The 15191-nt window shown below is 40.0% G+C and overlaps 1 protein-coding gene across 1 annotated transcript in view; it reads right to left on the bottom strand.

Annotated features, from left to right (window-relative positions):
• Positions 1-15191, bottom strand: part of ASIC2 (acid sensing ion channel subunit 2) — a 354556-nt gene that overhangs the window by 73070 nt on the left and 266295 nt on the right. The gene's annotated exons all lie outside the window — the stretch shown is intronic.

Genomic DNA, 15191 nt, shown 5'->3' with positions numbered 1-15191 from the left:
GTGATAGAGAATGTAAGCCCTTTGAAATGAAGGAGCATCATACTGTATTTATGTCTCTGTATCCCTAACACCTAGCAAAATGTTTGGCACACAGTAGGTGCTTACTAAATGTTGGTTGATTGATAGGATAATTGCTTGAAGGTATGGCAGGGTCAAGTGTAGACTTTTTGAGGATGTGGAAGGTCTGTACATAATTTGTAGGTAGTAGGGCAAGAGCCACTGGATTAAGAGAGTTTTAAAAACTGGTAGGGATGATTATAGGTGCAATTTTCCCAAGAAGGGATGGGATGAAGGGCACAAGCAAATGGTTTGGCTTTGGGAAGTAGAATGTCCACTTATTTTTTGTTTGTTTGTTTCTTTTTTCTGAATAGAATTTTATTTTCCAAAATATATGTAAAAACAAATTTTGACATCAATTTTTAAAAACTTTGTGTTCCAACTTCTCTTCCTCCCTCCCTTCCCACCCCCACCCACAAGAACTCAAGCAATTCAAAATAAATTATACATGAGTAGTCATGGAAAGCATTCCCACATTAGCTAGGTTGTGAGAGAAAAGTCAAACAACAAAACTTCCGATTAAGGAATTGTCAAAAACAAAATTTTTTTTTAAAAATTGTTTCAATGTACACTTGTAAGTAAAGGAGAGAACGGGATATGATGCTGAGGTGATTTGAAGTGTAGAATTGTAGAGAAGAGGGGGCTCCCAATAGATGGTCTCTTTGTTCTCAGTCAAGTTATAGGGCGAGCTCTTCTGCTAAGAAAAGAGGAGGGGAAGATGTGGATGGCTTGCCACAAGGAAAGAACATTTGGAATAGATTCTTTCAGGAGTGCAATAGGCATTCAATCAAAGAAGAGTAAATGAAAGGATTGGCCATTTAGCATTTAGGGAGCAGCTAAGATTAGATTTTTTTTTTTTAAAAATTAGCTCATTACACAGTTGTAGGAATTCCAGTGACTGCTGGCAGTATGTGAGCAGGAGTGTCTTGTTTTCTAGTTATCTGACAATATGCCACAGTGCCTCATTAGAATACAAACTACTTGAGGTCAGGGATGGTGTCTTATTTTACGTTTGCATTTCCAGTGTCTAATACAGAGCTCTGCACATGGCAGATGCTTAATAAATGCATATGTATTTCACTGAAATGAATCACAAGGGATACTGAAGACATTACAAATCTACTGGTTTAAACATATCTTTGCCACTGACCAAACAATTCAGATTTTTTCTCTTGAATTTTAGTTCTATATCTTCAATTGCCTGCTGGACATCTCCATCTGGATAAATGACCAGCACATCAAACTCAACATGTAACCGACTGAACACATTATCTTCTTTCAATCTGCCTTTCCTCCCAACATCCCTATTATTGTTGATGGCATCATGATCTTCCAACTACCTAGACTCTTTCTTCCTTCCTTCATTCTTTTTTGTTTGTTTTTTGTTTTTGGTGAAGCAATTGGGGTTAAGTGACTTGCCCAGGGTCACACAGCTAGTAAGTGTCAAGTGTCTGAGTCCGGATTTGAATTCAGATCCTCCTGAATCCGGGGCCGGTGCTTTATCCACTGCACCACCTAGCTGCCCCTCTTCCTTCATTCTTTATGCCCAATCAGTAGTTCAGTCTTATGGATTCTGCCTCTAACAATACATCTCACACTTGTCCCCTCCTCTTGATTTACCCAGACACTACCCTAGTTAAGACCCTCATCTCCTCTAATCTGAACTACTGCAATTGCCCCCTAATTGTTCTCCCTAACTCAAGTCTCTCTTCTGTCCAATTCACCTTCCAAATAGCTCATCTTCCTAATGTACTTGTCTGACAACACCATTCTCCTACTCAACACCTTTGAATTTTCCTGTCTATCTATATGATAACAACTACATAGGTTAATATTTAGGGTCTTTCTTCACTCAACATACCTTTCTAGCTTCATTCCACACTATTACTCATTATATGCCATAGTCTCTAGCCAAAATGAGCTACCAGCTATCCATAACATCAGTCTACACTTCCTCTGCCCACATATGCAAGTTCCGCATATCCCATGACTGAATTGTGTTCTCCACTTATCTTCCTGTTCCTTCAAGGTCCACCTCAGTCATCACCTCCTTCATGAAACCTTCCATGATCTCCCCAGATGAAAGTGACCTTTGCCTTAATTTTTCTAGAGCATTTTGTCAAGATCTTGCTTTTGCCTCATCACACTCTCATAGTCAGTCATATGATTCAGAGCTGGGAGGGACCTAAGAGAATGTCTAGTCATAACATCATAGATCTAAAATTAGAGAAGACATGACAAGCCATCTAGTCCAAACATCTCATTTTATAGAAGAGGAAACTGAGGTGCTAAGAGATAAAATTATTTCCCCAAGATCATATAAGCAGGAAATAGCAGATCTGGATTTGAACCCAGGTCCATTCACTAACTCCCAATTCAGTGCTCTTTCCACTATACCAGGCTTCCAAATTGTATCATATTTATTTGTGTACATGTCAATCCCTTACCTCTCCTAAACTGACTGTAAACTCATTGAGGCTATGGACTGTATAATTTTTCATCTCTGCATGCTTTTGCATATCATAGGTTGATAAAGATTTGCTGAACTAAATTGGGAAATGTTATTCAATGTCCTTGATATAAGGAGTCTGGCAAAAGATTCCTGCCTGAGTTTTATTCCAGGAAAAATTGAGTCTATGTAAACCAATTTGTTTGCTTTATGTGACCATGGAACTCCATGTTTTCCTCTTTGTCTCAGTGGCTAGGAATCTTACAGTCAAATCTATAACCCAAATGCTACATACTGCCCAATTTAGGGTCCTGAAAAACTGCCTTAAGGTATTTCCTTTGGTACATTTGGGCTGTCTCTGTTCTGTTTTGCTTTCAAACATCTTACCTTGCACTATGGGTTAAGCTCTAAGCTTCTCCTAGTTGAGGAATTTTAAATCTTGGGGCCATATACCTGTTGGGCGTTTGGATATAGACGAACATGGATGGGAAAAAGTCACATATTTTTTCCCACTAACTTCTAATTTAAGTTTAGGCTGCCTTTAATTGTACAAAAGCATTATTCTGAAAAAGGAGTCCATAGGTTTCACCATATTTCCAAAGGGTTACATGACCCAAAAAGGGTTAAGAATTCCCAATTTGGTCCTTGGAGTCAGTAGGTGGAGACATATATCTTCTATAGATAAAATGACTCAGATCTCATGCCTTATGGGTTATGGGTCATGAGTGTCATCTTCCTACAGGAAGGAAAGCTTATTCTTATTAACCACAACCACAACCAATCCTGTGGAGAACTGGGTGCTTCTTGAACCTGGGGGAAAATTTGGTTTGGAGGTAGCATGGAAGTAGTTTGGGAGAGATTCTTTCTTTCTGGTTAGGAAGTTATGCATATATATATATATGTATATATATATATATACACACACACACACACACACACATATACACATACATACACATACACACATACATATATACATATACACAAACATACACACATATATACATATACATACATACATATATAATATATATATGGGTGGCAGCATAGTGTGGTGAAAAGAACACTAGATACAGAGGTTTGAGTCTTGCTCTATTACTTATTATCTTTATGAGTCCAGGAAATTGCCTCACCTCTCTAAGTCTCTGTATCCTTCAATTCCTCAAAGGTTGTGAGGAAAGTGTTTCATAAATTTTAAAGCACCATGGAAATGAGAACTATTTTCTTCCTTTCCTTTCCTTTCCTTTCCTTTCCTTTCCTTTCCTTTCCTTTCCTTTCCTTTCCTTTCCTTTCCTTTCCTTTCCTTTCCTTTCCTTTCCTTTCCTTTCCTTTCCTTTCCTTTCCTTTCCTTTCCTTTCCTTTCCTTTCCTTTCCTTTCCTTTCCTTTCCTTTCCTTTCCTTTCCTTTCCTTTCCTTTCCTTTCCTTTCCTTTCCTTTCCTTTCCTTTCCTTTCCTTTCCTTTCCTTTCCTTTCCGAACACCTGCCCAGAAATTATGTCTGGTTTACTCTATCTCTCATCTCCTTGACTTTGCACTGCTCATTCCCCATGCTTCACCTCTACCTTTTAAAACCCTTTGTTTGCTTTAAAATTCTGCTCAAACGGTGCCTCTTACATAAAGCCTTTTCTGAGTGAGCCCAGTTATGAGGGCCTTGCCCTCAATTTACTTTGTACTTCTTTGTATATATTATGCATTGTCACCACTCCTCCAAAGGAAGTTCCTTGAGGGTAGGGGATATTTCATTGTTATCATTTTATCCTTAGTGTGTCTGGCTGATACATAATAGATGCTTGACAAATGTCTGCAGATTTACTGATTTCCTTACAGTGGATCCAACAGTGGAATGGGCTAACAGCTGGAGGGTGGATTTGGTGACAAGGCTTTTCAGACTAGAGGTTCTATAATGTTAAGGGTTAAAATTCTTGCTAGTCTGTCTAAAATATCTAATGAGTGGTCGCCAATCAATTACAAGCTTTAGCAAGAGTTAGACTTTTAAGCATTTATTAAGGAGAATAAGAATTTGGTAAAGAGAGAGAGAAAGGCCTAGATTCCTATCTATTAAAGGGAGAGCACATTTCTAGCTCCCTTCTCCGCCAGCGTCCTCAGGAAAGAGACCCAGAGTCAGCGCCAGTCTCTTCCTTCCTCCTCCCACTAGTCTGCGTCACTTCCTGAAGCCTGGTCTTGCCCTCAAAGACCTTTGCTTCATGGGCAGAACTCTTCTACAGTAAGTCTCCAGCAGGTGGCGTCATTCCAATCGTTACAATAAGCATGTACAATTAGGGACTGTGACCAGGGTGACTACCCTTTCTGTCTTGGCATCCCTGAGCCGCTTGGAATGTCTCCATAGTCTACAGATCTGGAAGTGATGTTAGGAGGTTATTTAGTCAACTTTCCATAGCATATGAGTGCAATGAGGGACATCAGAGAGCCTTTGGATCAATGTCTTTGTTTTTCTTTGTTTGTTTGTTTTTGCCGGGCAATGAGGATTAAGTGACTTGCCCAGGGTCACACAGCTAGTAATTGTCAAGTGTCTGAGGTCATATTTGAACTCAGGTCCTGAATCCAGGGCTGGTGCTTTATCCACTGTGCCACCTAGCTGCTCTTCAATGTTCTTGTTTTATGGATGGGGATGCTGAAGCTCTGAGAAGCAAAATGACTTGTGAAGACTCACACAGCAAGGCAATAGCAGAGCCTGGACTGGAATTCATGTGCTTGGCTTTTACTGAGGATAGTTGCATAGTTTGCTCCTAAAAATACCTGACTTCTTCATTGTGTTTTATATTTCCCAATATGTTTTTACACCCATGACCTCCATTCAATCACATAACCTATTCAGTAATACTGGAAGGTCTTGTTTATTACCTCCATTTGACTTATGGGAAAACCAAGGCTGATTTTTACCCAATGAATCAGTACAAGATTCAGGGCTAGACCCTAGTTCAGTGATTCCTAGTTCAGTGCTCTCTCCATTATATCATGTTTTCTCTTCTTTTGTGTATGATAAAGCAGTAGTGGAAAGTATGGGTGCTTGAGTTTCATTCCTGGATTAGTAATTGGCTCGATTTGTGTGACCTTGCCTTCTCTGTACTCCATGGGAAGATGAGTAAAAATAATATTGCCTGCCAGATACTGTGCTGGGAAATGATGTAAAGATTAGTGTAATCACTCTAAGGCATTCTAGGCTTCTCAGATGAATGGTACCATAAAATCTCATTTTTAAAATCATTGCTTTGGTTAGTGGACAAGACACAGGAGTGTGTTTTCTTAGAAGCTTCTTACACTGAATAAAGCCTGGCCAGCTATATGATCTCTCATGATCCTTTAATGCACTCATTTCCACTAAGAGAAACCAAGGGAGTAGGTGAGACTATGCAACATCCAGGACTAAAACTAAGAAACAAATAAGATCAAAACAGCCTTAACTCTTCTGAAGTTGGCTGAATGCGGATGACTCTTCTTAAAAAAGCTTTTTATAATAGAACAACTCCTATCTATCACATTATAAGAAAACTTGACATCTTCAATAATGAAATTTGTAATTCAGAAAGGAATTATATTTAATAAGGTACCTGGCTTCATCTACATTAACAATAATTTTGCTCCAAGGATTTTGAGCACATAGAAGAAAAATTTCTTTCCAATATTGTCTCTCTGTTCTAGCTATGCTTACTGGTTAAGTGCTCCTTGTACACAACTTGGTCCTTCCTTCCTTGTGCCCTTTGGACAGAAAATAATAGAATATTAAAGTTCTTAAGGTCTTTAGAGATTCCTTACTCCAGCCTCCGCACATATTATAGAGTAGGAAAATGAAGCCCAGAGAAATGATGAAATTTGTTTAAGGTCACACTAAACTAGGACCCCATTCATAAGAATGGGATACTGGTCTGAAGAACAACCAAAAGAGACAGCACATACAGATAGTTGTCAAAGTTAGGTACTGAATAGATTAGCATACATGGTTGGGATAGGTCAGAAAGGCCATTTCAGGGCAGGAAACTGAAATGAGGGTAGTTGAATACAGGAAGGTAAGGTTCCAAGCAATAGTACGACAGGCACAAAGACCAAGGCCTCTGGGTCACTTTATCAGAGAAACCTGAAAGCAGAGGTATGGAGTTCAGCACCATGGATTGCTCCCAAGGCCTTGACTTTTCCTGAAGTGAATCTGAAAGTACTGTTATTTGATCACTATTATCTTTTTCTCCAAATCTTTCTAGTTATACGGACTTGAATTTTTAGGCAGGAAGTTTCTATGAAACGGGGGAATCAGACTCGTTTTCCACCAAATTTTTAGTATATAAAGTAGATGGTAGGACAAAACCTTTTTAATCTCAGTGGGGGCTCTGCCTAAGCATCTCTGTACTAGTGCAAGAATTCTTATCCTTTTTTTGTGTCATGGATCTCTTTGCAAAACAATGTTTTTAAGTGCATAAAATAGGATTACAAGTGTCTAAGTATATTGAAATATAGCTATAAGAATATTTATTAAAAAGTTCATAGGCGGGGCAGCTAGGTGGCGCAGTGGATAAAGCACCAGCACTGGATTCACAAGTACCTGAGTTCAAATCCGGCCTCAGACACTTGACACTTATTAGCTGTGTGACCCTGGGCAAGTCACTTAATTGCCATTGCCCCGCAAAACCCCAAAACAAAACAAAACAAAACAAAAAGTTCATGGGCCCCAGGTTAAGAACCTCTATCTAGGGCAGCTAGGTGGTGCAGTGGATAAAGCACTTACTAGGTGTGTGACCCTGGGCAAGTCACTTAACCCTTATTGCCTCACACAAGAGAACCTCTGTCTAGAATTGGAGAGTGTGGTTGCCTGCACTGTATGGCTTGTTTTCTTGGGCCCTATTTCTCTAAAGTTTCGGTGTAGGGTCTGGCCTGAGGATGGAGACCTGGCTCATATTAATGTTGGGATTAGAATCAAGACCTCTCATCTTTTAGTCTAAAGTTTCTTTTCCACTTCATCCATGCAATTGTCAAGATTTCCATCTCCTCTTCCTTTATGCTAACCAATTTCCCCTCCCTTCCTTCAAAACAAGCCTTAAAATTCACCTTCTCCAGAAAGTCTTCTGTGATTAATTCGTCTGACATCACTTTTTTCTTGGTCTTTAATTCTCACCTATTGACACTGATGGATATCTTGTTTTGCATAGTACTCATGCTATTTCATGGGTATGGACTGTCCCCAACAGAAGATGATATTCTTGGTTCCAATTTTTTTCCACTGATGATCATATAATTTCATATTTGGATCTTACAGATTGGCTGGTTTATCCTTCCCTTTTACAGAAGAGGAAAATAAGGCCCAGTGAGAGAAACTGACTTGCCCAAGGTCACACAAGCGCTAAGTGACAGAACCCCGATTCAAATCAAATCTTCTTGTTCTCAATCCAGTTCTCTTCTCATTGCACTGTGATGTCTGCTGCTTAATCATTCTTTCTACATTCCCCACCTGGTCCCTAGTTCATGGTTGTTAATATGAGGTATTCTATTAACATCAATAAATTAATACATAAAAAGCTCCCTCACCCAGGGCCTCAAGCCATTGTTGTCAATTTCCCTGACTTAATGATGATGAGTTTTCTATTTATTTTCTCTACCGACAGGCAGTTTTGTGTCTGCTTAAACACATTTGTTCCTCTTCTTTCTTAGTCATTAATAAATCCTTGGAATGTTTTAGGTAGCATTAAGGAGCTGAGCCTCTGACCAAATCCTGAGAGGTCACCAAAACCTGCATCTGGCTTATTTCCTCCAAAAGGCAACAGGTCATTGAGCTTAGACTTAAAAGCTATTAATGAACTTCAAGCTTGATAGAGGTAGGAAAATTTAGTCTATCTCCTGATCAGGTTTCCCAACAATCCCTCTTGACTAAGGTTGACTGAGGATACTAAGGGTTAGCATCTTAAAATTAAAGTCTATAAGATCAGAAAGAATGAAACTCAGAAAGAGGAAACCAAAGGAAGAAAGCAGGGATTCATAAGAAATCTTGTTTCTGGATATTCAGTTCAATTATGAAAAACCTAGAGAGGCAGTGAGTAGAAGGAGGTGTCTTGAAGTCAATAGAAAGCTGGATTCTAAGTTGGGTTTGAATTCTGCCTCTGATGTTCTCAAATTGCACAGCTATAGCTAAGCCACTTAATCTGTTTGGGTATCAGTTTCTTTTAAGAATTTTATTATTTTTTTAATGCTTAAATTTTTCTTTGAGTTCCAAATTATCTCCCACCATCCCCTCCCCCATCCATTGAGAAGGCAAGCAATATATCAGTTATACATGTGAGATCATGCACAACATTTCCATGTTGCAAAAAACCCAAGAAAAATAAAGAAAGTGAAAAAAATTATACTTTAATTTGTACTCAGAGTTCACCAGTTCTCTCTCTGGAGATGGATAACATTTTTTTCATTATGAGTTCTTTGGAATTGTCTTGAATCCTTGTATTGATCAGAGTGGTTAAGTCTTTCACAGTTGATCATACTTAAACTATTGCTCTTATTGTATACAATGATCTCCTGGTTCTACTCACTTCACTTGACATCGATTCATATAGGTCTTCTCAGGTTTTTCTGAAACCATACTTCTTGTTATTTCTTATATAGCACAATAATATTCCATTAAAATAATATACCACAGCTTGTCTAGCCATTCCTCAATTGATGGACATCCCTATAATTTCTAATTCTTTGCCACCACAAAAATTGCTGAAATAAGTATTTTTGTGCATATAGGTCCTTCTCTTTTTTTTGATTAGACCTAGTAGTGGTATTGCTGGGTCAAAGGGTATACAGTTCATTAGTGTCTATACTTTTCTATATCCCCTTCAGCATTCATCATTTTCTTTTTCTGTCATGTGAGCCAAACTGATAGGTGCAAGATGGGTCAACAGAGTTGTTTTAATGTTCATTTCTCTAATTAAATGTGATTAAGAGTATTTTTCAGATGACTATAGATAGCTTTGATATATTCTTATGAAAACTTCCTGTTCATATACTTTGACCATTTATCCACTGGGGAATGGGTCTTATCTTTATAAATTTGACTTAGTTTCCTATATATTTAATAAGTGAAGCCTTTATCAGAGAAACTTGATATACAAATTCTTTCCAAGCTTCCTGATTTCCTTTTAATTTCCTGTTTGTACAAACCCTTTAAAATTTCATGTAATCAAAATGATCTATTATACTTCCTGTAATCTAAAGTGCCTTTCAGTTCTGACCTTCTGTAGCAAAATGAGTCTATGAGATAATCAGAGGTACCTATGAAAATTTAGCTTACATCAGAGTATCAATCTGAAAAGTGCCAGAGGAATGGAATAAGCAGTAAACACTTCAGAACTTCATAGACATAGGAAGGTAATTATAGACCGGAATGGTCAGGAAAGGCTTTATTGAGGAGACAGCACTTAAGTTGGACCTTAAAAGATTGATAGGACACAAACACACACACAGAAAGAGAGAGGGGGGGGGAGAGAGGGGGAAAGAGAAAGAGAGAGAGGGAGCGAGGGGGAAAGAGAAAGAGAGAGAGAGGGGAGGGAGGGAGGAAGGGAGAGAGAGAGGGAGAGGGAGAGGGAGAGGGAGAGGGAGAGGGAGAGGGAGAGGGAGAGGGAGAGGGAGAGGGAGAGAGAGAGAGAGAGAGAGAGAGAGAGAGAGAGAGAGAGAGAGAGAGAGAGAGAGAGAGAGAGAGAGAAGCAGGAAGGCATTCCAAGCAGGAGAGTCAGCAAAGGTGGGAATATAGGAATCTCTGTCACATGGCCATGGTCTGTTTTGATTTTATTAATTTCATTTCAATTTGATTCAATCTAGTCAATCAACAAGCATTTATCAATAATTTATTATATGCCAAACACTGTGTTAAGCACTGGTAATGTTAAGAAAAAGAAAAAACAGTCTCTGAACTCCAGGAGCTTACATTCAAATGGGTGAGATAACAAATAGAAACCAGTAGATATAGGATGAACACAGAATATGTGAGAGGTAATTTTATAGGGGATGGCATTAGCAGCTTGTAGATACCAGAAAACCCTGCAAAGAACTCCTGGGCTAAGGCATTCTAGTACGTGGAGTCAGTACACTTGTCTGGCTGGCTCAGAGGGTGCATGATGGGAAATAATGGGAGGTTGAGGTGGGAGATGGAGAGGTGGGGGTGTGACTTGACTGGGAATGTCCTGTTATACCAGGCTAAGAAGTTTGGATTCTCTTCCCTGGGCACTGGGAAGTCAGCAAAAGGTTTGAGTGACATGTGATGAAGGGCATGCTTTTCTCATCTTTGTATCTCTCACAAACCCTAGCAAAAATCCTTACTTGCTGTATGTTAGTTTCTCAATAAATATTTATTGAATACATGTTTCAGGAGAATATCTATTGAGAAAAAAATATTTGAGACTAGAAAAAAATGGGTGAAAATTTTATCTAGCAGCAAGAATGTCTGGGGACCTGAAGACATTACTATTGTACAGGCTGGGTGGCAGTAAAGGTATACTGTTAAATGGTCAATTGAATCTTGTGTGTAGTCTATTTATGGGAAACCATGTACCCCATTAATCCCAATGGGATACTGTCACAGCAGCCAGCTTGGCATTCTGGGACCTCCCCTGTGTTCCAGTGGAACATGTTTATGTAGTCTAGACATTGGCTAAGTTTTCACAAAGGTTCTGATGGCTTGTGTAATCAATTTCCTTTCTTGCTGTCTTTTTATTAATGTGGCAAACCTACACTTCTAATGCAGCCACATTATACATAGATATTGAGAAGACTGGATCAGGGTGCTAGGCTGATAAATTCTCATTGGAAGGGGCCTAGGAAGTTGTGTTTGGAAGCCTGAAAGGAGCTGTCTAAAGCAGATGGTATCTGCCTGATGCGGCAGCTGGGAATGTATTCTTTGCTTCTGAACCATGCTTTGATTTCTTCTGACTCAAAGAAATGTGGTCAGTCTTTTCCAGGGACAAAGACCTAGGCAACTGGGCTAGAAAATGCCAGCTTCCTATCTGGCAGAAACCACGGCTGATGCATTGGAATATGCTTTCGTCTCCAGCCCCAAGCTGGCAGGTGGGTGGCTGAGAGCCACAGAATGCTAAGTATGTGAGGTGCTTGTGCCCTGGAATTCTCAGTAAACAGCTTGGGTAGGAGAACCAAGGTGAAGAAGCAGAATCTGAGAGTTGTGAAATTTATAATGATAATCCTGTTTGGGGGGGGGCAGCTAGGTGGCACAGTGGATAAAGCACTGGTCCTGGAGTCAGGAGGACCTGAGTTCACATCTGACCTCAGGCACTTGACACTTACTAGCTGTGTGACCCTGGGCAAATCACTTAACCCTCATTGCCCTTCCCCCCCACCAAAAAAAATCCCGTTTGGGGATCTTTGTTGCAAATGGCTCCAAGCAGGGAGATGGAGACCCTTTCTAAAGTTTGCAATGCAGTTAACAAAGATGATTGAGCTCAGAGCCACAGCAATAACCAACTGCCCACTAGGATATAAGTTCCTTAAGAACAGGGACTAATTAATTTTAATTTTTTGGTTTTGTATCCCCACTCCATAGAAGTGCCTGATGTATCATTAAATGCTTATTAATTTTTTTTTTTGCGGGGCAATGAGGGTTAAGTGACTTGCCCAGGAACACACAGCTAGTAAGTATCGAGGAAGGGTCTGAGGCCAGATTTGAACTCAAATTCTCCTGAATCCAGGGCCGGTGCTTTATCCACTGTGCCACATAGCTGATCCTTAAATGCTTATTGATTGATTAGACTATTCTATAACTTAGCACAACTGGCTAATTCCTTGACTTTCTCTAATCTTTGAATGCCCAGAGTCCAGCACATAGCAGGTGCTTAATAAATGCTTGATGATTGATTAACCTATCCCACATCCAAGCTTCACTGTCCAACTGCTTGACCTCTTCCATATGGATCCTCATTCATTCAATTTATTCTAGAAATATATTGTGAGAGTCAACTACTTGAGATGACAGGCCATCAATCTATGCCCAAGGAAGTAGGAATTAAGTAGCAGATTAGTAGACTGTAAGGTCCTTGAAAGCAAGGATTCTTTCCTTTTTATATTTGTATCACCCACAGTTCCCAGCTTTGTGCCATACCCACAGCACATGCTTAGTGAAGTTTTAACAACTGAATGTGTCAGAATTGAGAACACTAGGTGGTAGTCAGACAGATGTAAGGGGAAGATATAGCATCAACATGACTGTTAATTCTGGGCTATAAAAGAACCTCATGATATTCTTTTGTTTCTGGTAACTGTTGTAGAGCCATATCTGGGTCCTGGTTATGTTTGTGAGGGAGCATAGAGTGGTGGTTGTTATGTGTCTAAAGTAGACATTCAGTGTGTGTGTGTGTGTGTGTGTGTGTGTGTGTGTGAGAGAGAGAGAGAGAGAGAGAGAGAGAGAGAGAGAGAGAGAGAGAGAGAGAGAGAGAGAGAGAGGCAGGCACAGATGGAAAGATGAAGCAAGGTACACATGGAGATAGGGTTGAGAGAGGGGACAGAGGGAGGATGGAGAGATAGATGGGGAGAAGAGGAGGAGGAGGAGGAGGGAGAGAAGGAGCAGGAAGAGGAGAGCAAGAAGCAAAAAGAGGAAAAGGAGGTGGAAGAAGAAGAGGAATAAAAAGAGGAGGAAGAGAGGGAGAAGGAGGAGGAGGAGGAGAAGAAGGAGAAGGAGGAGAAGCAGAAGCAAAAACAGAAACAGAAGAAGAGAAGAAGCAGAAGCAGAAGAGGAAGAAGGAGAAGAGAGGCTAAGAGGGAATTAAGTATTGAATATGAACAAAGCAGAGCAAAGTACATGTAATACTAGGGAGTGGGTGTGCAGGGAATATAAGTATAGACCTCTGTTTAGATTGAATGTGTGAGAGTTGTGGGTGTAAGAGGAGAATAGACTGGAAGGTGAGGGAGGGAAGGACAGGTCTTCTTGCTTGTGTAGTTAGGCATGGAGATGGTTTGACCCTAGGTCCAAGGGCCAATTTCCACAGAAGAAGAATGGTAATTTGGGTATTATGATGACAAAATCTTGACATATGTGCAAAATCTTACTGGTACAGTTCTGAGACCCCAGTAGTTTCTATGCAGAAAAAGAAAGTGCTCAGGAAATGAAAGGGGAACAAATGAGTGGACCTAGAGCAAGTATGAAAGTATGTGTGTGCAGGTTCATGTCAGAATGAATGAATGAATGAATGAACGAATGAATGAATGAATGAATGAAGTTAATAAAGTGAGACTTCCCAATACCCAAGTCTCCTCAAAGTAAAATTAATTTTAAGGGACTTTTTTTTTTGGACAAAGGCTCTTCATTTCCTTCTTGTGAGAAGGAGGCACCCTAGTGTGAAGCTAGTGGGTGCCTTAAGGGACTTTTTAAAAGAACTTACATTTAGATAATCAGTCTATGGTCTATAGCACAGGAAAGGGTAGATGGGGTGGGGCGAGAAGAGTGGTTTTAGTAAATCAAAAAGAAAATGAGAAGATTCCTTATTCCACAAAGGTCAGGCATCACTGTGAGTCTGCTGATAAATTCAAAATGAATCTAATTTGGTATCTGTTTAATTCTGTCTTTCAGGATGGAAGTGTTTGTTCCCTGATGGGTGCAGAGAGGGAGCATGTTCTTCCTCTACTTGGCTATGTGTGTTCCCAGGACATATGTTCTGTTCTGGGAGAGAATCCCCAGACACTGATATGCATTCATAACTAAGGTGGTCTGTAGGTCAAATGGCTTTCTCCTCCATTCCCTCCCTTTCTAGGATATGTTTCCTTTGACACTGAATCACGTATGACTGATTGGAAGCATACCCGGGCTTTACCATTCCCAAGGTGTCCAAGTGCTGAGGGAATGTATGTGGTCATCCAGAATCAGCCAGGGAAGCTCTGGGCATGCCCTAATACACAGAACTATAAGGTTTGAAATGCACTTTTCATATGTCATCTTCTTTGATCTTCACAGCAGCTTTATGAGTCTACACTGAACACTGAAGTTCAGACCATCCAAGGTTAGGGGTGGGATTCAAACCCAAGTTTCTCCTGACTCAAACTCTAGCAGTCTTTCTACTATTCCTGGGGCTCTCAAACCTAGGGCACATAGACCCCTAGGAGATATGAGAATCTTGTGTCAAGAGAGTATGAGGAGGGGCAGCTAGGTGGCATAGTGGAGAAAGCACCGGCCCTGGATTCAGGAGGACCTGAGTTCAAATTCTACTTCAGACACTTGACACTTACTAGCTATGTGACCCTGGCCAAGTCACTGCCCCCCCCCAAAACCAAACCAAAAACCAAACCAAAAACAAACAAACAAAAAGAGTATGAGGAATATTTGTTAAAACACCATCACCAGCAATATTATTTCTTTTCTTTTCTTTCTTTCTTTTTTTTTGGTGAGGCAATTGGGGTTAAGTGACTTGCCCATGGTCACACAGCTGGACAGCTGGTAAGTGTCAAGTGTCTGAGGTCGAATTTGAACTCAGGTTCTCCTGAATCCAGGGCTGGTGCTCTATCTACTGCACCACCTAGCTGCCCCAACAATATTATTTCTAATGAAATTAGCTAATCTCTTGATTACTTCTTATGGGCGTTGGTCAACAACACTCCCCAGTGTAGCCCAAATCAGACTGAAATGTAATTGGAAAATATTTAACAAAACAAATTAAAATGAAATAGAAAAAAATAATGTTACTATATATATATTACTCCCCAGCTCC

The sequence above is a fragment of the Dromiciops gliroides genome, chromosome 4 (assembly GCF_019393635.1).
Source record: "Dromiciops gliroides isolate mDroGli1 chromosome 4, mDroGli1.pri, whole genome shotgun sequence".
NCBI lineage: Eukaryota > Metazoa > Chordata > Mammalia > Microbiotheria > Microbiotheriidae > Dromiciops > Dromiciops gliroides.
Note: the sequence above shows the minus strand (reverse complement) of the source record. Positions and strands in the feature narration are given on the sequence as shown.